Consider the following 24,947-nt stretch of genomic DNA (forward strand, 5'->3'; position numbering starts at 1 on the left):
TTCCATTGATCTGTATTTCTGTTTGTGTGCCAGTACCACTGTCTTGATTACTGTAGCTTTGTAGTATAGTCTGAAGTCAGGGAGCCTGATTCCACCAGCTCCGTTTTTTTTTTTTTTTTCTCAAGATTTCTTTAGCTATTCGGGGTCTTTTGTGTTTCCATACAAATTGTGAAATTTTTTGTTCTATTTCTGTGAAAAATGCCAGTGGTAGTTTGATTGGGATTGCATTGAATCTGTAGATTGCTTTGGGTAGTAGTCATTTTCACAATGTTGATTCTTCCAATCCAAGAACATGGTATATCTCTCCATCTATTTGTATCATCTTTAATCTCTTTCATCACTGTCTTATAATTTTCTGCATACAGGTCTTTTGTCTCCTTAGGTAGGTTTATTCCTAGATATTTTGTTCTTTTTGTTGCAATGGTAAATGGGAGTGTTTTTTAATTTCACTTTCAGATTTTTTATCATTAGTGTATAGGAATGCTAGAGATTTCTGTGCATTAATTTTGTTTCCTGCTACTTTACCAAATTCATTGATTAGCTCTAGTAATTTTCTGGTAGCATATTTAGGATTCTCTATGTATAGTATCATGTCATCTGCAAACAGTGAGAGGTTTACTTCTTCTTTTCCGATGTGGATTCCTTTAATTTCTTTCTCTTCTCTGATTGCTGTGGCTAAAACTTCCAAAACTATGTTGAATAATAATGCTGAGAGTGGGCAAGCTTGTCTTTCTCCTCATCTTACTGGAAATGGTTTCAGTTTTTCACCATTGAGGACGATGTTGGCTGTGGGTTTGTCATATATGGCCTTTATTATGTTGAGGAAAGTTCCCTCTATGCCTACTTTTTGGAGAGTTTTTTTATCATAAATTGGTGTTGAATTTTCTCAAAAGCTTTCTCTGCATCTATTAAGATGATCATATGGGTTTTCTCCTTCAATTTGTTAATATGGCGTAGCACACTGATTGATTTGCATATATTGAAGAATCCTTGCATTCCTGGGATAAAGCCCACTTGATCGTGGTGTATGATCCTTTTAATGTGCTGTTGGATTCTGTTTGCAGGTATTTTGTTGAGGATTTTTGAATCTATGTTCATCAGTTATTTTGGCCTGTAGTTTTCTTTCTTTGTGACATCTTTTTCTGGTTTTGGTGTAAGGGTGATGGTGGCCTCATAGAATGATTTTGGGAGTGTTCCTCCCTCTACTACATTTTGTAAGAGTTTGAGAAGGAAAGGTGTTAGCTTTTCTCTAAATGTTTGATAGAATTCACCTGTGAAGCCATCTTGTCCTAGGCTTTTGTTTGTTGGAAGATTTTTAATCACAGTTTCAATTTCAGTGTGTGTGGTTGCCCTGTTCATATTTTCTGTTTCTTCCTGGTTCAGTCTCAGAAGGTTGTGCATTCTGAGAATTTGTCCACATTTCTTCCAGGTTGTCCATTTTATTGGCATGTAATTGCTTGTAGTAATCGTTCATGATCCTTTGTATTTCTGCAGTGTCAGTTGTTACTTCTCTTTTTTCATTTCTTATCCTACTGATTTGTGTCTTCGCCCTTTTTTCCTTGATGAGTCTGGCTAGTGGTTTATCAATTTTGTTTATCTTCTCAACGAACCAGCTTTCAGTTTTATTGATCCTAGCTGTCATTTCCTTCATTTATTTCTGATCTGATCTTTATGATTTCATTCCTTCTGCTAACTTTGGGGTTTTTTTGTTCTGCTTTCTCTAATTCCTTTAGGTGTAAGATTAGGTTGTTTATTTGAGATGTTCCTTGTTTCTTAAGGTAGGATTGTATTGCTGTAAACTTCCCTATTAAAACTGTTTTTGCTTCATCCCATAGTTTTGGGTCCTCGTGATTTCATTGTCATTGGTTTCTACGTATTTTCTGATTACCTCTTTGAATTCTTCAGTTGTCTCTGGTTATTTAGTAATGTATTGTTTAGCCTCAGGTGTTTTTATTTTTCTCAAATTTTCCTGTAATTGATATCTAGTCTCATAACGTTGTGGTTGGAAAAGATACTTGATGTGATTTCAATTTTCTTAAATTTACCGAGGCTTGATTTGTGACCCAAAATATAATCTGTCCTGAAGAATGTTCCATGAGCACTTGAGAAGGAAGTGTATTCTGTTGTCTTTGGATGGAATGTCCTATAAATATCAATTAAGTCCATCTTGTTTAATGTATCATTTAAAGCTTGTGTTTCCTTATTTATTTTCATTTTGGATGATCTGTCCATTGGTGAAAAAGGGTGTTAAAGTTCCCTACTGTGATTTTGTTACTGTCAATTTCCCCTTTTATGGCTGTTAGCATTTGCCTTATGTATTGAGGTGCTCCTATGTTGGCTGCATAAATATTTACAATTGTTATATCTTCTTCTTGGATTATTCCCTTGATCATTATGTAGTGTGTTTCTTTGTCTCTTGTAATCATCTTTATTTTAAAGCCTATTTTGTCTGATATGAGAATTGCTATTCCAGCTTTCTTTTGATTTTCATTTGCATGGAATATCTCTTTGCATCCCCTCACTTTCACTCTGTATGTGTCCCTAAGTCTGAAGTGGGTCTCTTCTAGACAGCATATATACGGGTCTTGTTTTTGTGTCCATTCAGCCAGTCTGTGTCTTTTGGTGGGAGCATTTAATCCATTTACATTTAAGGTAATTATTGATATGTGTGTTCGTATTACCATTTTCTTAATTGTTTTGTGTTTGTTACTATAGTTGTTTTCCTTCTCTTGTGCTTCCTGCCTGGAAAAGTTCCTTTAGCATTTTTTGTGAAGCTGGTGCTGAATTCTCATAGCTTTTGCTTGTCTGTAAAGTTTTAATTTGGCTTTCGTATCTGAATGAGATCCTTGCTGGGTTGTCATATTCGTTGTAGGTTTTTTATCACTTTAAATATGTACTGACACTCCCTCCTGGCTTGCAGAGCTTCTGCTGAATGATCAGCTGTTAACCTTATGGGGATTCCCTTGTATGTTATTTGTTGCTTTTCCCTTGCTGCTTTTAATATTTTTTGTTTGTATTTAATTTTTGATAGTTTGATTAATATGTGTCTTGGCGTGTTTCTCCTTGGATTTATCCTGTGTGGGACTCTCTGCTCTTCCTGGAGGTGATTATTTCCTTTCCCATATTAGGGAAGTTTTCAACTATAATCTCTTCAAGATTTTCTCAGTACCTTTTTTTTTTTCCTTCTGCTTCTGGGACCCCTATAATTCGAATGTTGGTGCATTTAATATTGTCCCAGAGGTCTCTGAGACTGTCTTCAATTTTTTTCATTATTTTTCTTTATTCTGCTCTGAGGTAATTATTTCCACTATTTTAACTCCCAGGTCACTTATCTTTTCTTTTGCCTCACTTATTTTGCTATTGATTCCTTGAAGAGAATTTTTAATTTCATTTATTGTGTTGTTCATCATTGTTTGTTTGCTCTCTAGTTCTTTTAGATCCTTATTAATCATTTCTTGTATTTTCTCCATTCTATTTCCAAGATTTTGGATCATCTCGACTATCGTTACTCTGAATTCTTTTTCAGGTAGACTGCCTAATTCCTCTTCATTTGTTTGGTCTGGTGGGTTTTTACCTTGCTCCTTCATCTGCTGTTTCTCTGTCTTCTCATTTCACTTAATTTACTGTGTTTGTGGTTTCCTTTTTGCAGGCTGCAGGTTCATAGTTCCCATTGTTTTTGGTGTCTGCCCCCAGTGGGTAAGGTTGGTTCAGTGGGTTGTGTAGGTTTCCACCAGAACACAGATGGATAAGGCTGGATCTTGTCTTTCTGGTGGGCAGGACCGCCTCCTGTGGTGTGTTTTTGTGTGTCTGTGAATTTATTATGATTTTAGGCAGCCTCTCTGCAAATGGGTGGTGTTGTGTTCCTGTCTTGCTAGTTGTTTGGCATAGGGTGTCCAGCACTTTAGCTTACTGGTCGTTGAGTGGAGCTGGGTCTTAGCGTTGAGATGGAGATCTCTGAGAGAACTTTCTCCATTTTGTATTGTGTGGGGTCAGGAGATCTCTGATCGACCAATGTCCTGAATTTGGCTCTCCTACCTCAGAGGCTCAGGCCTGATACCTAGCTGGAGCACCGAGACCCTTGTCAGCCACATGGCTCAGAAGAAAAGGGAGAAAGAAAGAGAGAAAGGGGGGGGGGGGGGAGGGAGGGAGGGAGGGAGGGAGGAAGAAAGAAAAAGAAAAGAAAGAAAGAAAGAAAGGAGAGAAAGAAAGAGAAAGAAAGACAGAATGAAATAAAGTTATTAAAATAAAAAAGTAATATGAAAGAAAGAGAGCAACCAAACCAAAAAACAAATCCACTAATGATAACAAGTGCTAAAAACTATACTTAAAAAAAAAAAAAAAAAAAAGACAGACAGAACCCTAGGACAAATGGGGTAAAAGGAAATATATACAGGCAAAATCACACAAAAGAAGCATACACATACACACTCACAAAAGGAGAACAGGAAAAAAAAAACAACAAAAAAATATATATATATAAAAGGAAAAGAGCAACCAAATGAATAAAAAATCTACCAGTAATAATAAGCTGTAAATACTAAACTAAGATAAACATCAAACCAAAAACAAGTTAGGTGCAGAAAGCAAAGCCCAAGTCGACATTTGCTCCCCAAGTCCTCTGCCTCAATTTTGGGATTATTTGTTGTCTATTCAGGTATTCCACAGATTCAGGGTACATCAATTTTTTTGTGGAGATATAATCCACTGCTCCTGAGGCTGCATGCAGAAATTTGCATTTCTCTTCTTTGTTCGCACAGCTCCTGTGGTTCAGCTTTAGATTTGGCCCCGCCTCTGTGTGTAGGTCACCTGAGGGTGTCTGTTCCCCTCCCAGACAGGAGGGGGTTAAAGTAGCAGCTGATTATGGGGCACTGGCTCACTCCGGCCAGGGGGAGATAGGAATATAGAATGCCAGGCGAGCCTGTGGTGGCAGAAGCTGGCTTGATGTTGCATCAGCCTGAGGCATGGTGTGTTTTCTCCCAGGGAAGTTGTCCCTGCATCACTGGACCCTGGCAGTTGTGGGCTTCATAGGCTCCTGGGAGGGGAGGTGTGGATAGTGACCTGTGCTTGCATATAGGCTACTTGGTGGCTGCAGCAGCTGCCTTAGCATCTCATGCCCGTCTCTGGTGTCCACGCTGATAGCCGCGGCTCTCACCCGTCTCTGGAGCTTGTTTAGGTGGTGCTCTGAATCCCCTCTCCTCACACACCCCAAAATAATTGTCTCTTGTCTCTTAGGCAGTTCCAGACTTTTTCCCAGACTCCCTTCTGGCTAACTGTGGCGCACTAACCCCCTCAGGCTGAGTTCACGCAGCCAACCTCAGTCCTTTCCCTAGGATCTGACCTCCAAAGCCCAAGTCTCAGCTCCCAGCCCCGCCTGCCCCGGTGGGTGAGCGGACAAGTCTCTCGGGCTGGTGAGTGCTGTTTGGCATGCATCCTCTGTTTGGGAATCTCTCCGCTTTGACCTCCGCACCCCTGTTGCTGCGCTCTCCTCCATGGCTCCAAAGCTTCCCCCCCACCCACCTGCTGTCTCTGCCAGTGAAGGGGCTTCCTAGTGTGTGGAAACTTTCCGTCCTTCACAGCTCCCTCCCAGTAGTGCAGGTTCCGTCCCCATTCTTTTGTCTCTGTTTTTTTTTTTCTTTTGCCCTACCCAGGTACGTGGGCAGTTTCTTGTATTTTGGGAAGTCTGAGGTCTTCTGCCAGCATTCAGTAGGTGTTCTGTAGGAGCTGTTCCTCATGCACATGTATTTGTGGGGAGAAAGGTGATCTCCACATCTTACTCCTCCGCCATCTTGAAGCTATTGCATTGTGAATTTTTTTTTTCCTCTAAGTATAGTTTTCAGATAAATCCCTGTGCCCATGGCAGGATAGCGCTACAATCCATTGCACTATGAGTGTTGCCTCACTGGCAACACTTAACAAAGTCAGGTTTTTTTTAAAAGATACTTTTAATCATGGCTTGTAATAGAGCATAAAGTACCCTTTCCCTCATGTTGATTAATTGTATTAAAACCTTTCCTTTTTCAGTTTCTTGGTTTAGCCAAAACATAATTAAACTCACATGTGTTATTAAATATAAAACTCCAGCTTTCTGCCTCAGGAAGAGAGTGATAAAAAATAAACCACATTTTAGTTTAATTCATTTAAGAAAGCTTGGGACTTCCCTGGTGGCACAGTGGTTAAGAACCCTCCTATCAATGCAGGGGACACGGGTTCAAGCCCTGGTCCAGGAAGACCCCACGTGCCACAGAGCAACTAAGCCCGTGTGCCACAACTACTGAGCCTGCGCTCTAGAGCCCGTGAGCCACAACTACTGAGCCCACATGCCACAACTACTGAAGCCTGTGCACCCAGAGCCCATGCCACACAACAAAGACAAGTCACTGCAATGAGAAGCCCACCCACCACAACGAAGAGTAGCCCCTGCTTGCCGCAACTAGACAAAGCCCATGCACAGCAATGAAGCCCCAACACAGACAAAAAAATATAAATTATTTTTTAAGTCCTTATCTTAAAAAAAAAAAAAAAAGAAAGAAAGAAAGCTTGTGCTCATCCTTCCAAAGCAGCCAATAACCAGATCATGTAGTTGCAAACATAATACAGTGGCAGCATCTGGAAGCCATAATAGAGCCCCTGGTTCAATTTCTGTGCTAGGCAGACAGACACTGTTGGGAGAACCCATTCTATGCAATATATTGAGAATCTTGCTAGATTTCCACTTGCCTTGGCTACCTAGATCACTGGATAATATTTAGAATACAAGATAATCTTTAGAATATGTTACCTATGTTTTTAAAAGTGGCCAACCTGATTCTCCTAAACATGCTACTTTGGCATCTTTGCAAAAAGGATTTCTATTGTATTTAGTTTGGACATAATTATCCACTGTCTTCTGGTATATTGCATTTTTAAAATAATATCTTTTTATTTATGCATTGTAGAATCAATGTTAGATTATTTGAATATCAGCAGTGTACTAGCTCCCACACTTCTTTCTCTACCTGCCTTTTTGTTTGTTTAACTTCTTTAAATAATCAGCTGAGATGATTCATTGTGATTCAGCATAAAGAATAGAAAATGTAGGATAATAAAGGACTGCTGTTTCCCCTGACTGTAATCATATTGGCAATTTCTTTTCTTCTCTTTAGTGATACCACAAGATATTTTCAAGATGACATTAAGTAACATTCATTTTTCCCCCCAAATAATCTTCTATTCTGCTTTTAACTGCTGTGTTATGCAGAACATAAATCATACTTTTTCTTGTCACTATAAATCAGTGAAATCTAAGCTGTGATTGTGCAATTGTTAGCACCTTTAAAACTGTGATAAGCTCATCCATAGATGAGGTACTGTGAGATACTATTAAAGTAAAAGGCTATGTTTGTCTGATATAAAAATACAGTTTTAGAGTATGACCAGTACATTTCACTCTTAATTTAAAATGAAATTGAGTGGGTTTTTAAAAATACAGCCACAGAAGAAAAACAAAGGATAGAAATAAACTAAAACATTTTGAAGTATAAACCTCTGAAGAGAGGCCACAGTAGTAGGCAGTAAAATCATTATTTAAAATAAGACAGTTATAAATTTGTTCAGGAGATTGTATAACAGTCATAAACCACACAGGTTTCTGCCAAGCAGAAACTCAGCAAGATATGAAGTGCTTCAGGTTGAGGTAGTTTGTGCCAGTCCCAGACACTAGCAGGTTAGAACATGTGTAGGTTCAAGAGGTGTAGTCAGCACTGTAGTTACTGATCATACCCAGAAGCCTCAGAGGGCTTGTGGATAGGATGTGTGTTAAATAACTTTGAGCTTCTGATCTGTTGGAGGGTGTTTTAGGATCCTATATCAAGGGTCCTCAAAAAGAACATGTTTTCTGAGAAGCACTTTGTCATTTTACGGGTCACTCCCCAAAGCCCCAGGTAATCTGCTAAGTGCCTTACATTCACTGTGACATTACTCTAACACCATGAGCTGAGTTGAGTATTAAGATCAATGTAGAGATTAAGAAATGGGCTCAGAGAGAGTCTGAGTCTTACTTGGTTGTATACGTTTAAGTGGTAGATTTAGGGCTTGAATATAGGTCCATCAGATTCCAAGGCCCCTGCCCTTCATGCTACCCCACCCTGCCTTCTGACTGGGGAGAACAGTGCAGGGTGGAGGTTGGCTAGAAGGCAGGAGATTCCCTGAGTAGCAGGGATCTGTTTCCTCCAGTACATTTTAGAGCCTCTTCTGAACTGGCTTGCCTAGATCTCAATATCCACTGACTGGTAATTCTTCCTTCCTTCCCTCCTCCCTCCCTAACTCCTTCCTTCTTCCTCTTCACTTAATATTATTACTGCTTGTAATATCCAGCTCTGTCCTCTCTATAGCAAGCTAGAAGAATGGAAGGGTTTAAGCTGGATGTGGATTCATCCTCTAGAAGGGTGAGCGAGGACTGAGGGAAAGGAAGGGAAGACTAATCAGTATTGTTTCCAGATAGAATACCCTACGTCAACTGCTTTAATATAGATAAGTTACAGAACTTTTAAGAGTTCCATTAGAGATGCCCTTGATTTCTGCGTAGTTTCATGATCTCTCAAGTTTCACTTCTTCCCTGGGGTCTAATTAGAATATTGGTATATACAATGATCTGTTCCTTCATCCTCATGAGCATTTATTTCACTTCATACTTATTTATTCCCTGGTTTTGGGCTATTTCTAACCAGATTAGGAATTTATTAAGACTGGAGATTTAATCTTTTATGTCTTTCTTACAGAATGAGTACTTATCGAACAACACACAAAACAGGACTCGATAAATACTTATGGAGAATACATTTGTATTTTCCATAGAAATGGAGAAAAAAAGGCAAACTGTTGCCGTTTGAAATTTAGAAGTACATTTCAATTGTCTCTTGAATAATATCAAGATAATTTCACTAGGTAGTCTCAATAATTTTGTATTATATTAAGGTTGCTATTCAATATTTATCACAAATCATTATGTTCTGCTATGCTATAAAAACTTACTAATGGTTGGCTTTTCACCACGAACAAAGATATAAAAGGATCATTTTAAAGGTAGACTGTCTAATTCTTTTTTTTTAATTGAAGTACAGTTGATTTACAATGTTGTGTTAATTACTGCTGTACAGCTCAGTGACTCAAGTTATACATATATATATATACATTCTTTTTCATATTCTTTTCCATTATGGTTTATCACAGGATATTGAATATAGTTCCCTGTGCTATACAGAAGGACATTGTTGTTTATCCATTCTATATACACCAGTTTGCATCTGCTAATCCCAAACTCTGAATCCAACCCTCTCACACACCCCTCCCCACTGGCAACCACCAGTCTATTCTCTATGCCCGTGATCCTGTTTCTGATTCATAGATAGGTTCATTTGTGTCATATTTTAGATTCCACGTATAAGTGACATCATATGGTATTTGTCTTTCTCTTTCTGATTTACTTCACTTAATATAATAATCTCTAGTTGTATCCATGTTGCTGCAAATGGAATTATTTCATTTTTTTATAGCTGAGTAGTATTCCATTGTATATATGTATCACTTATTTATCCATTCATCTGTCGATGGACATTTAGGTTGTTTCAGTGTCTCAGCTATTGTGAATAGTGCTGCTATGAAAATAGGGGTGCATGTATTTTTTTTGAATTATAGTTTTGTCTGGGTATATGCCCTGGAGTGGGATTGCTGGATCATATGGTAATTCTATTTTTAGTTTTCTGAGGAACTGACATAATGTTTTCCACAGTGGATGCACCAAGTTACATTCCCACCAACAGTGCAATAGTGTTCCCTTTTCTCCACACTCTCTCTAGCATTTATTTGTAGACATGTTAATGTTGGCCATTCTGACCAGTGTGAGGTGATACCTCATTGTAGTTTTGAGTTACATTTCTCTAATGATTAGCAATGATGGGCATCTTTTCATGTGCCTATTGACCATCTGTATTTCTTCTTTGGAGAAATGTCTCTTTAGGTCTACTGCCCATTTTTTGATTGGGCTGGGGTTTTTGGTTGTTGTTGAGTTGTCTGAGCTGTTGGTGTAATTTGGAAATTAAGCCCTTGTAAGTCACATTGTTTGCAGATATTTTCTCCCATTCTGTAGGATGTCCTTTCATTTTGTTTATGGTTTCCTTTGCTGTGCAAAAGTTTGTAGTTTGATTAGGTCCCATTTGTTCATTTTTGTTTTTATTTTTATTGCATTGGGAGACTGACCTAAGAAAATATTGGTACAATTTATGTCAGAGAATGTTTTGCCTCTGTTCTCTTCTAGGAGTTTTATGGTGTCGTGTCTTATGTACATAAGTCCTTAAGTCATTTTGAGTTTATTTTTTTCTTTGGTGAGAGGGGTGTGTTCTAACTTCATTGATTTACACATAGCTGTCAAACTTTCCCAACACCACTTGCTGAAGGGACTGTCTTTTTTCCATTGTATATTGTTGCCTCCTTTGTCAAAGACTAGTTGACCATAGGTGTATGGGTTTGTTTCTGGGCTCTGTATTCTGTTCCATTGATCCGTATATCTGTTTTTGTGCCAATACCATGCTGTTTTGATTACTCTAGTCTTGTACTATTGTCTGAAGTCTGGGAGAGTTATGCCTTCTGCTTTGTTCTTTTTTTTCCAGCACTGCTTGGCAATTCTGGCTCTTTTATGGTTCCTTATGAATTTTAGGATTATTTGTTCTAGTTCTCTGAAAAATATCATGGGTAATTTGATAGAGAATGTGTTAAATCTGTAGAATGCTTTGGGTAGTATGACCATTTTAACAATATTAATTCTTCAAATCCAAGTGCATGGGATTTCTTTCCACTTCTTTGAATCATCTTCAGTTTCCGTTTTTAATGTTTTATAGTTTGCAGCATATAATTCTTTCACCTCCTTGGTGAGGCTTATTCCTAAGTATTTTATTTTGGGTCTTGCAATTTTAAAAGGTATTTTTTTACATCCCCTTTCTAATATTTCATTGTTGGTGTAAAGAAATGCAACCAATTTCTGTATGTTAATCTTGTATCCTGCTACCTTGCTGAATTTGTTTATCAGTTCCAGTAGTTTTTGTTTAGAGTCTTTAGGGTTTTCTATATATAGTATCATATCATCTGCATATAGTGACAATTTTACCTCTTCTCTTCGATTCCAATTTGGATACCTTTTTCTTTTTCTTGTCTGATTGTAGTGGCTAGGACTTCCAACACTATGTTGAATAGAAGAGGTGAAAGTGGGCATCCTTGTCTTGTTCCAAATTTTAGTGGTAAGGCTTTGAGCTTTTCACCATTGAGTATCATATTGGCTATGGATTTGTCATAAATAGCTTTTACTATCTTGAAATACATTCCCTCTATACCCACTTTGGTAAGAGTTTACCATCCTTGTGAAGTTGTGATGAATGCCACTTGGTCTTGGTATATGATCTTTTTTATGTGTTGTTTGATTTGGTTTGCTAATATTTTGTTAAGCATTTTTGCCTGTATATTCATTAAAGATAATGGCCTGCAATTTTCATTTTTGGTGGTGTCTTTGTCTGGTTTTGGAATGAGGGTGATGGTGGCTTCCTAGAATGATTTGGGAGTGTTTCATCCTTTTCACTCTTTTGGAAGAGTTTAAGAAGGATCAGTATAAGTTCTTCTTTGGATGTTGGGTAGAATTTGTCTATGAAGCCATCTGTTCCTGGACTTTTGTATGTAGGGAGTTTTTAAATTATAGATTCTATTTCACTTCTAGTGATTAGTCTGTTCAAATTATCTATTTCTTCTTGACTCGGTTTTTGTGGACTGCATGCTTCAAGAAACTTGTCCATTTCCTCTAGGTTGTCAAATTTGTTGACATATAATTGTTCATAGTATTCCCTTATGGTTATTTGTATTTCTGCAATATCAGTTGTTATGTTTCCTTTTTCATTTCTTATGTTATTTGGGTCCTCTCTTTTTTTGGTGAGCCAGGCCAGAGGTTGTCAATCTTGTTTATCCTTACAAAGAAGCAGCTCTTGGTTTTATTGATTTTTTAAAATTGTTTTTTAAATCTCTATTTATTTCCTCTCTGATCTTTATTATTTCTTTCTTTCTGAGGACTTTAGGTATTGTTTGTTCTTCTTTTTCTAATTCTTTTAAGTGGTAGGTTAGGTTTTGTGAGATTTTTCTTGTTTTTAGAGGAAGGCCTATCTCACTATAAACTTCCAAGAATGCTTTTTATGCATCCCATAGATTTTGTATGGTTGAGTTATCATTGTTTTCTTAACAACTTTATTGGAGTATAAATGCTTTACAATGGTGTGTTACTTTCTACTTCATAACAAAGTGAATCAGTTATACATATACATATGTCCACATATCTCTTCCCTCTTGCATCTTCCTCACTCCCACCCTCCCTATCCCACCCCTCTAGGTGGTCACAAAGCACCGAGCTGATCTCCCTGTGCTATGCAACTGCTTCCCACTAGCTATCTGTTTTACATTTCGTAGTGTACATATGTCCATGCCACTCTCTCACTTTGTCCCAGCTTACCCTTAACCTTCCCTGTATCCTCAGGTCCATTCTCTAGTAGGTCTGCACCTTTATTCCCATCTTGCCCATGGTTCTTCATGACCATTTTTTTTTTTTAAGCTTCCATATATATGTGTTAGCATGCGGTATTTGTTTTTCTCTTTCTGCCTTACTTCACTCTGCATGACAGTCTCTATGTCTATCCACCTCACTACAAATAACTCAGTTTCATTCCTTTTTATGGCTAAGTAATATTCCATTGAATATATGTGCCACATCTTCTTTATCCATTCATCTGTTGATGGACACTTTGGTTGCTTGCATGTGCTGGCTATTGTAAATAGAGCTGCAATGAATATTTTGGTACATGACTCTTTTTGAATTATGGTTTTCTCAGGGTATATGCCCAGTAGTGGGATTGCTGGGACATATGATAAGTCTATTTTTAGTTTTTTAAGAAACGTCCATACTGTTCTCCATAGTGGCTGTATCAATTTCCATTCCCACCAACAGTGCAAGAGGGTTCCCTTTTCTCCACACCCTCTCCAGCATTTATTGTTTCTAGATTTTTTGATGATGGTCACGCTGACTGGTGTGAGACAATATCTCATTGTTTTGATTTGCATTTCTCTAATGATTACTGATGTTGAGCATTCTTTCATGTGTTTGTTGGCAATCTGTATATCTTCTTTGGAGAAATATCAATTTAGGTCTTCTGCCCATTTTTGGACTGGGTTGTTTGATTTTTTGATATTGAGCTGCATGAGCTGCTTGTAAATTTTGCAGATTAATCCTTTGTCAGTTGCTTCATTTGCAAATATTTTCTCCCATTCTAAGGGTTGTCTTTTGGTCTTGTTTATGGTTTCCTTTCTTGTGCAAAAGCTTTGAAGTTTCATTAGGTCCCATTTGTTTAGTTTTGTTTTTATTTCCATTTCTCTGGGAGGTGGGTCAAAAAGGATGTTGCTGTGATTTATGTCAAAGAGTGTTCTGCCTATGTTTTCCTCTAAGAGTTTGATAGTTTCTGGCCTTACGTTTAGGTCTTTAATCCATTTTGAGCTTATTTTTGTGTATGGTGTTAGAGTGTTCTAATTTCATTCTTTTACATGTAGCTGTCCAGTTTTCCAAGCGCCACTTACTGAAGAGGCTGTCTTTTCTCCACTGTATATTCTTGCCTCCTTTATCAAAGATAAGGTGACCATATGTGGGTGGGTTTATCTCTGGGCTTTCTATCCTGTTCGACTGATCTATATTTCGGTTTCTATGCCAGTACCATACTGTCTTGATTCCTGTAGGTTTGAGTATAGTCTGAAGTCAGGGAGCATGATTCCTCCAGCTTGGTTTTTCTTTCTCAAGATTGCTTTGGCTATTCGGGGTCTTTTGTGTTTCCATGCAAATTGTGAAATTTTGTGTTCTACTTCTGTAAAAAATACCAGTGGTAGTTTGATAGGGATTGCATTGAATTTGTAGATTGCTTTGGGTAGTAGAGTCATTTTCACAATGTTGATTCTTCCAATCCAAGAACATGGTATATCTCTCCATCTATTTGTATCATTAATTTCTTATATCAGTGTCTTATAATTTTCTTCATACAGGTTTTTGTCTCCTTAGGTAGGTTTATACCTAGATATTTTATTCTATTTGTGGCAACGGTAAATAGTGTTTTTTAATTTCATTTTCAGATTTCTCATCATTAGTATATTGGAATGCAAGAGATTTCTGTGCATTAATTTTGTTTCCTGCTACTTTACCAAATTCATTGATTAGCTCTAGCTGTTTTCTGGTAGCATCTTTAGGATTCTCTATGTATAGTATCATGTCATCTGCAAACAGTGACAGCTTTACTTCTTCTTTTCCAATTTCGAATCCTTTTATTTCTTTTTCTTCTCTGGTTGCTGTGGCTAAAAATTCCAAAACTATGTTGAATAATAGTGGTGAGAGTAGGCAACCTTGTCTTGTTCCTGACCTTAGTGGAAATGGTTTCAGTTTTTCACCATTGAGGACGATGTTGGCTGTGGGTTTGTCATATATCGCCTTTATTATGTTGAGGAAAGTTCCCTCTATGCCTACTTTCTGCAGGGTTTTTATCATAAATGGGTGTTGAATTTTGTCAAAGCTTTCTCTGCATCTATTGAGATGATCATATGGTTTTTCTCCTTCAATTTGTTAATATGGTATATCACGTTTATTGATTTGCGTATATTGAAGAATCCTTGCATTTTTGGTATAAACCCCACTTGACCATTGTGTATCATCCTTTTAATGTGCCGTTGGATTCTGTTTGCTAGCATTTTGTTGAGGATTTTTGCATCTATGTTCATCAGTTATTTTGGCCTGTAGTTTTCTTTCTTTGTGACATCTTTGTCTGCTTTTGGTGTAAGGGTGATGGTGGCCTCGTAGAATGAGTTTGAGAGTGTTCCTCCCTCTGCTGCATTTTGGAAGAGTTGAGAAGGATAGGTGTTAGCTCTTCTCTAAATGTTTGGTAGAATTCGCCTGTGAAGCCATCTTGTCCTGGGCTTTTGTTTGTTGGAAGATTTTTAATCACAGTTTCAATTTCAGTGCTTGTGATTGGTCTGTTTATATTTTCTATTTCTTCCTGGTTCAGTCTCAGAAGGTTGTGAATTTCTAAGACTTTGTCCATTTATTCCAGGTTGTCCATTTTATTGGCATATAGTTGCTTGTAGTAATCTCTCATGATCCTTTGTATTTCTGCAGTGACAGTTGTTACTTCTCCTTTTTCATTTCTAATTATATTGATTTGAGTCTTCTCCCTTTTTTTCTTGACAAGTCTGGCTAATGGTTTATCAATTTTGTTTATCTTCTCAAAGAACCAGCTTTTAGTTTTATTGATCCTAGCTATCATTTCCTACATTTCTTTTTCATTTATTTCTGATCTGATCTTTATGATTTATTTCCTTCTGCTAACTTTGGGGTTTTTTGTTCTTCTTTCTCTAACTGCTTTTGGTGTAAGGTTAGGTTGTTTATTTGAGATATTTCTTGTTTTTTAAGGTAGGATTGTATTCCTATAAACTTAACTCTTAGAACTGCTTTTGCTGCAACCCATAGGTTTTGGGTCATCGTGTATTCATTTTCATTTTTTTCTAGGTATTTTTTAATTTCCTCTTTGATTTATTCAGTGATCACTTGGTTATTAATTAGTGTGTGGTTTAGCCTCCATGTGTTTGTATTTATTACAGATTTTTTTCCTGTAAATGATATCTAGTCTCATAGCATTGTGGTCGGAAAATATATTTGATATGATTTCGATTTTCTTAAATATACCAAGGCTTTATTTGTGACCCAAGATATGATCTATCCTAGAGAATGTTCCATGAGCACTTGAGAAGAATGTGTATTCTGTTGTTTTTGGATGGAATGTCCTATAAATATCAATTAAGTCCATCTTGTTTAATGTACCATTTAAAGCTTGTGTTTCCTTATTTATTTTCATTTTGGATGATCTGTCCATTGGTGAGAGTGGGGTGTTAAAGTCCCCTACTATTATTGTGTTACTGTCGATTTCCCCTTTTATGGCTGTTAGTATCTGCTTTATGTATTGAGGTGCTCCTATGTTGGGTGCATAAATATTTACAATTGTTATACAATTGTCATATATTCTTCTTGGATTGTTCCCTTGACATTATGTAGTGTCCTTCTTTCTCTCTTGTAATAGTCTTTGTGTTAAAGTCTATTTTGTCTGATATGAGAATTGCTACTCCCGCTTTCTTTTGATTTTCATTTGCATGGAATATCTTTTTGCATCCCCTCACTTTCAGTCTGTATGTGTCCCTAGGTCTGAAGTGGATCTCTCATAGACAGCATATATACGGGTCTTGTTTTTGTATCCATTCAGTCAATATATATATCTTATGGTGGGAGCATTTAATCCATTTACATTTAAGGTAATTATCAATATGTATGTTCCTATTTCCATTTTCTTGTTTTGGGCTTATTATTGTAGGTTTTTTCCTTCTCTTGTGTTTTCTGCCTAGAGAAGTTCCTTTAGCATTTTTTGTAAAGCTGGTTTGGTGGTGCTGAATTCTCTTAGCTTTTGCTTGTCTGTAAAGCTTTTGATTTCTCCATCAGATCTGAATGAGATCCTTGGCTGGGCAGAGTAATGTTGGTTGTAGGTTTTACTCCTTCATCACTTTAAATATGTGCTGCCACTCCATTCTGGCTTGCAGTTTCTGCTGAAAGATGAGCTGTTAACCTTATCAGGATTCCCTTATGTGTTATTTTTCCCTTGCTTCTTTTAATATTTGTTCTTTGTATTTAATATTTAATTTTTGATACTTTGATTAATATGTGTCTTGTCCTTGAATTTATCCTGTATGGGACTCTCTGTGCTTCCTGGACTTGATAAACTATTTCCTTTCCCATATTAGGGAAGTTTTCAACTATAATCTCTTCAAATATTTTCTCAGTCCCTTCTTTTTCTTTTCTTCTTCTGGGACCCCTATAATTCGAATGTTTGTGCATTTAATGTTGTCCCAGTGGTCTCTGAGGCTGTCCTCAATTCTTTTAATTCTTTGTTCCTTATTCTGCTCTGCAGTAGTTATTTCCACTAGTTTATCTTCCATGTCACTTATCTGTTCTTCTGCCTCAGTTATTCTGCTATTGATCCCTTCTAGAGAATATTTAATTTCATTTATTGTGTTGTTCATCACTGTTTGTTTGCTCTTTAGTTCTTCTAGGTCCTTTTTAAACGTTTCTTGTATTTTCTCCATTCTAGTTCCAAGATTTTGGATCATCTTTACTATCATTATTCTGAATTCTTTTTCAGGTAGACTGCCTATTTCCTCTTCATTTGTTAAGTCTGGTGGGGTTTTGCCTTGCTCCTTCATCTGCTCTGTGTTTCTCTGTCTTCTCATTTTACTTATCTTACTGTGTTTGGGGTCTCCTTTTTGCAGGCTGCAGGTTCGTAGTTCCTGTTGTTTTTGGTGTCTGTCCCCAGTGGCTAAGGTTGGTTCAGTGGGTTGTGTAGGCTTCCTGGTGGAGGGGACTAGTGCCTGTGTTCTGGTGGATGAAGCTGGATCTTTTCTTTCTGGTGGGCAGGACTGCATCTGGTGGTGTGTTTTAAGGTGTCTGTGGCCTTATTATGATTTTAGGCAGCCTCTGTGCTAATGGATAGGCTTGTGTTCCTGTCTTGCGAGTTGTTTGGAATAGGGTGTCCAGCACTGTAGCTTGCTGGTCATTGAGTGGAGCTGGGTCTACGCTTTGAGATGGAGATCTCTGGGAGATTTTTGCCATTTGATATTACATGGAGCTGGGAGGTCTCTTGTGGTCCAGTGTCCTGAACTTGGCTCTTGCAACTCAGAGGCACAGCCCTGACACCTGGTTGTAGCACCAAGAGCCTGTCCTCCACACAGCTTAGAATAAAAGGGAGGAAAAAGAAGGAAAGAAGATAAAATAAGATAAAGTTATTAAAATAAAAAGTAAATAATAATTAAGAAAAAAGTTTTTTAAAATAATTAAAAAAAGAACAGACAGAATCCTAGGACAAATGGTAAAAGCAAAGCTATACAGACAAAATCACACACAGAAGCATACACATACACACTTAAAAAAAGAGAAAAAGGGAAAAAAAATGTATATATATCATTGCTCCCAAAGCCCACCTCCTCAGTATGGGATGATTCGTTGTCTATTCAGGTACTCTACAGATGCAGGGTACATCAAGTTGATTGTGGAGATTTAATACGCTGCTCCTGAGGCTGCTGGGAGAGATTTCCCTTTCTCTTCTTTGTTCGCACAGCTCCCAGCATTCAGCTTTGGATTTGGACCCGCCTCTGCATGTAGGTCACCTGAGGGTGTCCTTCACTCTAACAAGATGGGGTTAAGGAAGCAGCTGATTCGGGGTCTCTGGCTCACTCAGGCCGGGGGGAGGGAGGGGTACGGATGCGGGGTGATCATGCGGTGGTAGAGACCGGTGTGACGTTACACCAGCCTGAGGCACACGATGTGTTCTCCCAGGGAAGTTGTCCCTGGATCACAGGACCCTGACAGTGGCGGGCTGCACAGGCTCCCAGGAGGGGAGTTGTGGATAGTGACCTGTGCTCGCACACAGGCTTCTTGTTGGCTGCAGCAGCAGCCTTAGCATCTCATGCCTGTCTCTGGGGTCCACTCTGATAGCTGTGGCTCGTGCCCATCTCTGGAGCTCCTTTAAGCAGCGCTCTTTATCCCCTCTCCTCATGCACCTGGAAACAAAGAGGCAAGGAGAAGTCTCTTGCCTCTTTGGCAGCTCCAGACTTTTTCCCAGACTCCCTCCCAGCTAGCTGTGGCTCACTAGCCCCCTCCAGGCTGTGTTCGCACAGCCAACCCCAGTCCTCTCCCTGGGATCTGACCTCCGAAGCCCGAGCCTCAGCTCCCATCCCCCGCCCACCTCCGTGGGTGAGCAGACAAGCCTCTCGGGCTGGTGAGTGCTGGTCAGCACCGATTCTCTGTGTCGGAATCTCTCTGCTTTGCCCTCTGAACCCCCATTGTTGTGGTCTCCTCTACGGCTCCGAAGCTTCCCCCCTCCGCCATCCGCAGTCTCCACCCACGAACGGGCTTCGTAGTGTGTGGAAACCTTTCCTCCTTCACAGCTCCCTCCCACTGGTGCAGGTCCCATCCCTATTCTTTTGTCTCTATATTTTCTTTTTTCTTTTTCCCTACCCAGGTACATGGGGAGTTTCTTGCATTTTGGTAGGTCTGAGGTCTTCTGCCAGTGTTCAGTAGGTGTTCTTTAGGAGCTGTTCCACATGTAGATGTATTTCTGATATATTTGTGGGGGCGAAGGTGATCTCCGCATCTCACTCTTCTGCCATCTTGAAGCTCCTCCCCTCATTGTCTTTTGTCTTAAGGTATTTTTAGATTTCCTCTTTGAGTTCATCATTGACCCTTTTAAATTTTTTTTTGTAGCATGTTATTTAGTCTCCATGTAATAGTTTCGTTCTTGTTTCTTTTTCTGTGGTTAATTTCTAGTTTCATGCTGTTGTGGTCAGAAAAAATGCTTGAGATAATTTCTATACTTTTAAATTTGTTGAGGCTTATTTGGTTCCCTAGTATGTGGTCAGTCCTAGAAAATGTTCCATGTGTACTTGAAAAGAATGTGTATTCTGGGGTTTTCTTTGCATGTAATGTCCTGAAAATATCAATTACATCTATCTGTTCTGCTGTATCATTTAGGATCTTTGTTGCCTTCTTGATTCTCTGCAACTATTATTGTATTCCTGTCAATTCCTCCCTTTATGTCTGTTAGTATTTCTTTTATGTATTTGGGTGCTCCTATATTAGGTGCATATATATTGACAAGTGTAAAATCCTCTTCTTGTATTGATGCTTTTATTATTATATAGTGTCCTTTATCTTTCTTTACGGCCTTTGTTTTAAAGTCTATTTTGTCTGATGTGAGTATTGCGACCCCCACTTTCTTGTTATTTCCATTTGCACGAAATATCTTTTTCCACACCCTCACTTTCAATTTATGTGTCTCCTTTGCCCTAAAGTGGGTCTCTTGTAGGCATCATACAGTAGGCTCTTATTCTTTTATCCAGCCTGCCACTCTGTGTCTTTTGATTGGAACATTTAGTCCATTGACATTTAAGGTAATTATTGATAGTTATGTATCTATTGTCATTTTAAACCTTGTTTTCCCATTGCTTTTATATTTCTTGTTTGTCCTTTTCTTTTTCCTTTTGTGGTTTGATGATTTTCTTTTTTATTATACTTATATTCTCTTCCTTTTGGTTTTAGCCAATCTGTTGTATGTTTTTGATTTGTGGTTGCCCTGTTTTTCAAGTATGTTATCCCCTTCCTTTATCTACTTGCCTTAGACAAGTAGTCATACTGGCTCAAACACATTCTAGGAAAAAACATCTACATATTCTTACTCTCCTCCCCCACATTTTATGATTTTGTTGTCCTCTTTTACAACCTCATGTTCCTCTTTTTTGCTTTTCATTGTTGTTATCATCACTTTCACAGAAAATTTTTTAATTTTTTTTTTAATCTGTGTACTGGCATATTTAAGTGATTTATTTTCCAGTTGTAATTTTTTCTTTCCTATAGATTCTTACTTCTTTTGTATTTAGAGAAGACCTTTCAATATTTCCTTTAGGATAGGTTTAGTATTGCTGTATTGTTTTAGTTTTTGCTTGTCTGAGAAATTCTTTCTCTCTCCCTCTATTCAAAATGATAATCTTGCTGGATAGACTATACTAGGTTGCAGAGTTTTCCCTTTTAGGACTTTGAATATATCTTACCATTCCCTTCTGGCCTGCAACATTTCTGAGGAGAAATCAGCTGACAGCCTTATGGGGGTTCCCTTGTAATTAACTCTTTGTTTTGCTCTTGCTCCCTTTAGAATCCTCTCTTTATATTTAACTTTTGCCATTTTTAATATAATATGTCTTGGTGTAGGTCTGTTTGGGTTTATCTTGCTTGGGATTCTCTGTGCTTCCTGTACTTGGATATCTGTTTCCTTCTTTAGGTTTGGGGAGTTTTCAACCATAATTTCTTTAAATACATTTTCAATCCCCTTTTCTCTTTCTTCCCCTTCTGGAATCCCTATTTTGTTTGTTTGGCATGCTTTATATTATCCTATAGGTCTCTTATATTGCTTTCTCTTTTTTTCTTTAATTTGGCTTTCTGTCTTCTGTACTTATTGGGTGATTTCCATTATTCTATCTTCCAGGTCACTTTTTTGTTCTTCTGCATTATTCATTCTGCTATTCATTGCCTTTAGCTCAGCTTTCATCTCTGCAAATGAGTTTTCTAATTTTTCTTGGTTCCTCTTTATAATTTCTAGCTCCTTTTTACAATACTCTGTATTTTTGTCTAGGCTTTCTTAATTCCTTCAGTATTTTTATTGTCTCCTTTTTGAAATTGGTGTCTATTAGACTGAAGGGTTCTGTTTCATTTGTTCTTTCAGAGGAATGCTCTTGGTCTTTTAACTGGGTGTGGTTCCTCTGTTTCTTCATTTTACTTGTATTTCTCTTACTCTGTGAGTTTAGGAGAAATAATTATCTACTGTGGTCTTGAAGGGCTATTTACATTTGGGGGCACCCCTGTGTAGCTTGTGTGGGTTTAGTATATTTGGTGCGAAGACTGTTTTTAATATGGATACATGTCGCCTTTTTCCTCAGCATGTACTGGTCATTATCCCCTTGATAGGGGTGTGCAGATGTGGTGACTGGTGCCTGGTCTTGGGGTTCTCAGTGGTGGTGGTTCAGGCATACCCCTGGAGCACACGATGGGAGTGGAGGCAGCTTGCAACCACTGCTGGTGTCTGCAAGGTTGGCAGCAGTGGCTCATGAACATTCCTGGGGTCTGAGGGGGAGGCGCAGGGGCCCACGACCACTCCTGGTGTTTGGGCAAGTGGCAGTGGCATCTCACGACAGCCCCTGAAGCCCATGCAGGCAGTGTCCTGCCCTCTGCGAGCATGTGCACAGGGGAAAAGGCTACAATTTGTGCCCAGCTCCTCCCCTCGTGCACTCCCCCAAACAATGATGACTGGTCTCTAAGCAGCTCAGGCTTCCTCCGAGTACACTCCCAACCACAGCTGCACTAGATTCCAGCCCCCTTAGTCTATCTCCACACAACCAACCCCAGTCCTCTCCACAGTTCTGATCCCTGAAGCCCAAGTTTCAGCCCCCAGCCCCCACCAGCACTGGTGGACATGCATCAGGCTGGGGAGTGCAGGGTGGCAGCAATGACCACCTGTGCAGTTCTCCCTCAGCTCTGGCTACCACAAACCAACTGCTATGCTCTCCTCTGAGGCTCTAAAGCTCACCTTCTGTCCCGGCTGATCTCCCTGCCAGTGAGGAGACTTCCCCTGGTGCAGAAACCTTTCCTCTTTCACACCTTCCTCCCAAGGGCTCAAGTCCTGACCCAATTCCTTTCTCACTTTCCTTTTTTTTTCTTACCCAGTTACATGGAGATTTTCTTGATCTTTCAGCAGTCTGAGGTCTTCTGTCAGCATCCTGTAGATATTCTGTTAGAATTGTTCCACATGTAGATGTATTTTTGATGTATTTGTGGGAGGTGAGCTTCACATCCTACTACTATTCCATCATCTTGTTCGTTCCCTAGTTTTTTTACCCTTTATATTACCCCTTTCCTTGTTCTTCAGAGGTTTGAGATGCCAGCGCACGGAAAGAAAAACTGCCTCCAGATTCACAGGCACTGCAAAATAAAATTGGAAATCTTCATTAAAGTGTATATGGGGAGAAGTGTGATACAGTTGTGGGGGGCCATTATTTGGGGGAAGTGATAAGAAATAACGTCTCTGAGAATAAAATCGTTAGTAAAGCCATTACAGTATTTTTTGTATGCCTTTAGCAAATGAGTTGGTACTAATTTGTGTTTAGTTTACGTGCTCTGATAATGGTAGCTTGTGTTTATATAGTGATTTAAATGCTTAGAAAGTAAAATGACCATTTTCCCCTAGGAAGCTACAGACATCAGTATTATGTACTCTGTTCAAGTCCACATTGATAATGACTAAGTAAACCAGGCTCTTATGGTTTTGGATAACAAGTCCTTGGTCTTTAGACTCCATGTAATATATATATCTTCAAGATAATTGTATTTACCCTCTTTGAGAGAAATCTCTATCTCCCAGTTGATGTTCTTTGGTCAAATGGACTTATTATTCATTAAAACTGAACTGTTAAGAGCCTCAATTAGTTCTCTGTTTTCTGACATTCACTGTGCCTTAAATAATGTTTTACATATTCTTAGTTTGGGGGAGTATTATTGGTAGGACATATTTTAATTCAGTTTAGTTTAATATAACCTATCATTACCCTAAAATACCTTCTTTTAATTTTTTTTTTCCTTTTGACTGCAGCTAATATTGATATTTAGCAAGAAAGTAAAGGAAATAACATTTGTTGATGCTCATCATGAACTAAACATCTCCCTGAGTGATTTTTTAGGTGTAATTTAATATAATAATGTATCCCAAATAAGACATTATCTTATAATTCAAAATATACTCGATAAGATATTTAGTAAATGGCTACCGTATATCAGGTATTGTGCTAGGATACGGAGATAAAAAGAGAGAGAAAACATATTTTCTGATCTTATGGGGTTCTTTTCAGTCAAGGAAAGGAGAGATAAGGCTAAAAATATTGCAGATGCTATGATCACAGTACATAATTCACACAATCACTCAGTAAATGATTTGCCAGGCATAGTTTTATGTGCTGGGGAAATGGTGGTGAATGAAACAAACAAAAATCTCTTCCCTCACAGAGCTGACATTCTAGTAGTTATCCTAAGGATCACAAAGGGACAATCATTTGGGTCATGGAAATGGCTATTAGGAATCTTTGGAACATCAGTTATATATCAAAATGATTGTGTGAACATTAGAAGTAAAGCTACTTTTCAATCTGTAACCTCATATCCTTGAAGTAATGCATAGGGTATGCTGTGGTGGCAGGTTTCCATTATCAGGATCCTTTTTGGAACCAGCCAGCTCCTAAAGCTGTCAATTTTGTCCACCCACACCATCATGAAAGATAAATTCATTTAAAGCTAAATAAGGTAAATGGTACAATTTGTCTCACTTGATTTAGTGGTAATGTCTTCAATTCTGTAGTGTATGTTAGACCTGAAGAGATCTTTTCTGAAGAGATTTTTCTTTTTTAAATGGAAGACTCTTAAGGATGTCGAACTTGCTTTTTCTGTTGTTCAGTCTTTCAATTCTAGTGTCATCCAAATGTGCCTTATCCATCTTGTTCTTTCCTTGTGCAAAAAGATATTTTCTGTAAGTTTTCCATATATTAAATTTGGTTAACCATAATAAGATAAACCATATTTTCATAAAATGTCATTATTATTATCATTTAAGAGGCTAGATTTTCTCAATGAGCAGAAATACCGCTTCTTGCACCCTCAAGTTTTGTTGTGAAATCAAACAAGATTACTAATGAAAACATTAAAATACCAAAACCCTGTGAATTCATTTTGTTAATTTCATTGAACAGAGCACTACAAAGAAGGCTCTCTCTTTGCAGCCCTCATAAAAACCATTTATTTCTTTACATAGTTTTCATTTTTTATTGTATTTTTTCTAAAAATATGTTATTGAATCTACTGTGTTTATTCAGTAAACAGTAAACAATTATTGAGTGTCAGAACTATGCTGGGATATAATGAAACTGACATATAAAATCATCCCCATCAAATGAAGGTGATAGAAAATAAAGATCCCTATATGAAAGGTTAGTAATTCTATGACAGACATATTTTATAACACAGTTATAATTCTAAACTAGTTTTCATTTTCTTAGCACATAACCTCTCTACAGTGCTTCTTAAACTTTAAGATATAAGGAATAATCTGAGTAGTATGTTGAAATTGTGATTCCTGGACCCTAGAGAAATTCAGCATGTCTGGGAATCTGCATTTTCACAAAGACCAGGTGTTTTGGGAGTTGGTGACCCTTACCCTTAGACTTCA

The 24,947-nt window shown here is 38.1% G+C and overlaps 1 protein-coding gene across 2 annotated transcripts in view; it reads left to right on the forward strand.

Moving 5' to 3' along the window:
- The window catches only part of NAALADL2 (N-acetylated alpha-linked acidic dipeptidase like 2), a 1,193,283-nt gene that overhangs the window by 1,105,762 nt on the left and 62,574 nt on the right, over positions 1-24,947 (forward strand). The gene's annotated exons all lie outside the window — the stretch shown is intronic.

The sequence above is a fragment of the Phocoena sinus genome, chromosome 4, assembly GCF_008692025.1.
Source record: "Phocoena sinus isolate mPhoSin1 chromosome 4, mPhoSin1.pri, whole genome shotgun sequence".
Lineage (NCBI taxonomy): Eukaryota > Metazoa > Chordata > Mammalia > Artiodactyla > Phocoenidae > Phocoena > Phocoena sinus.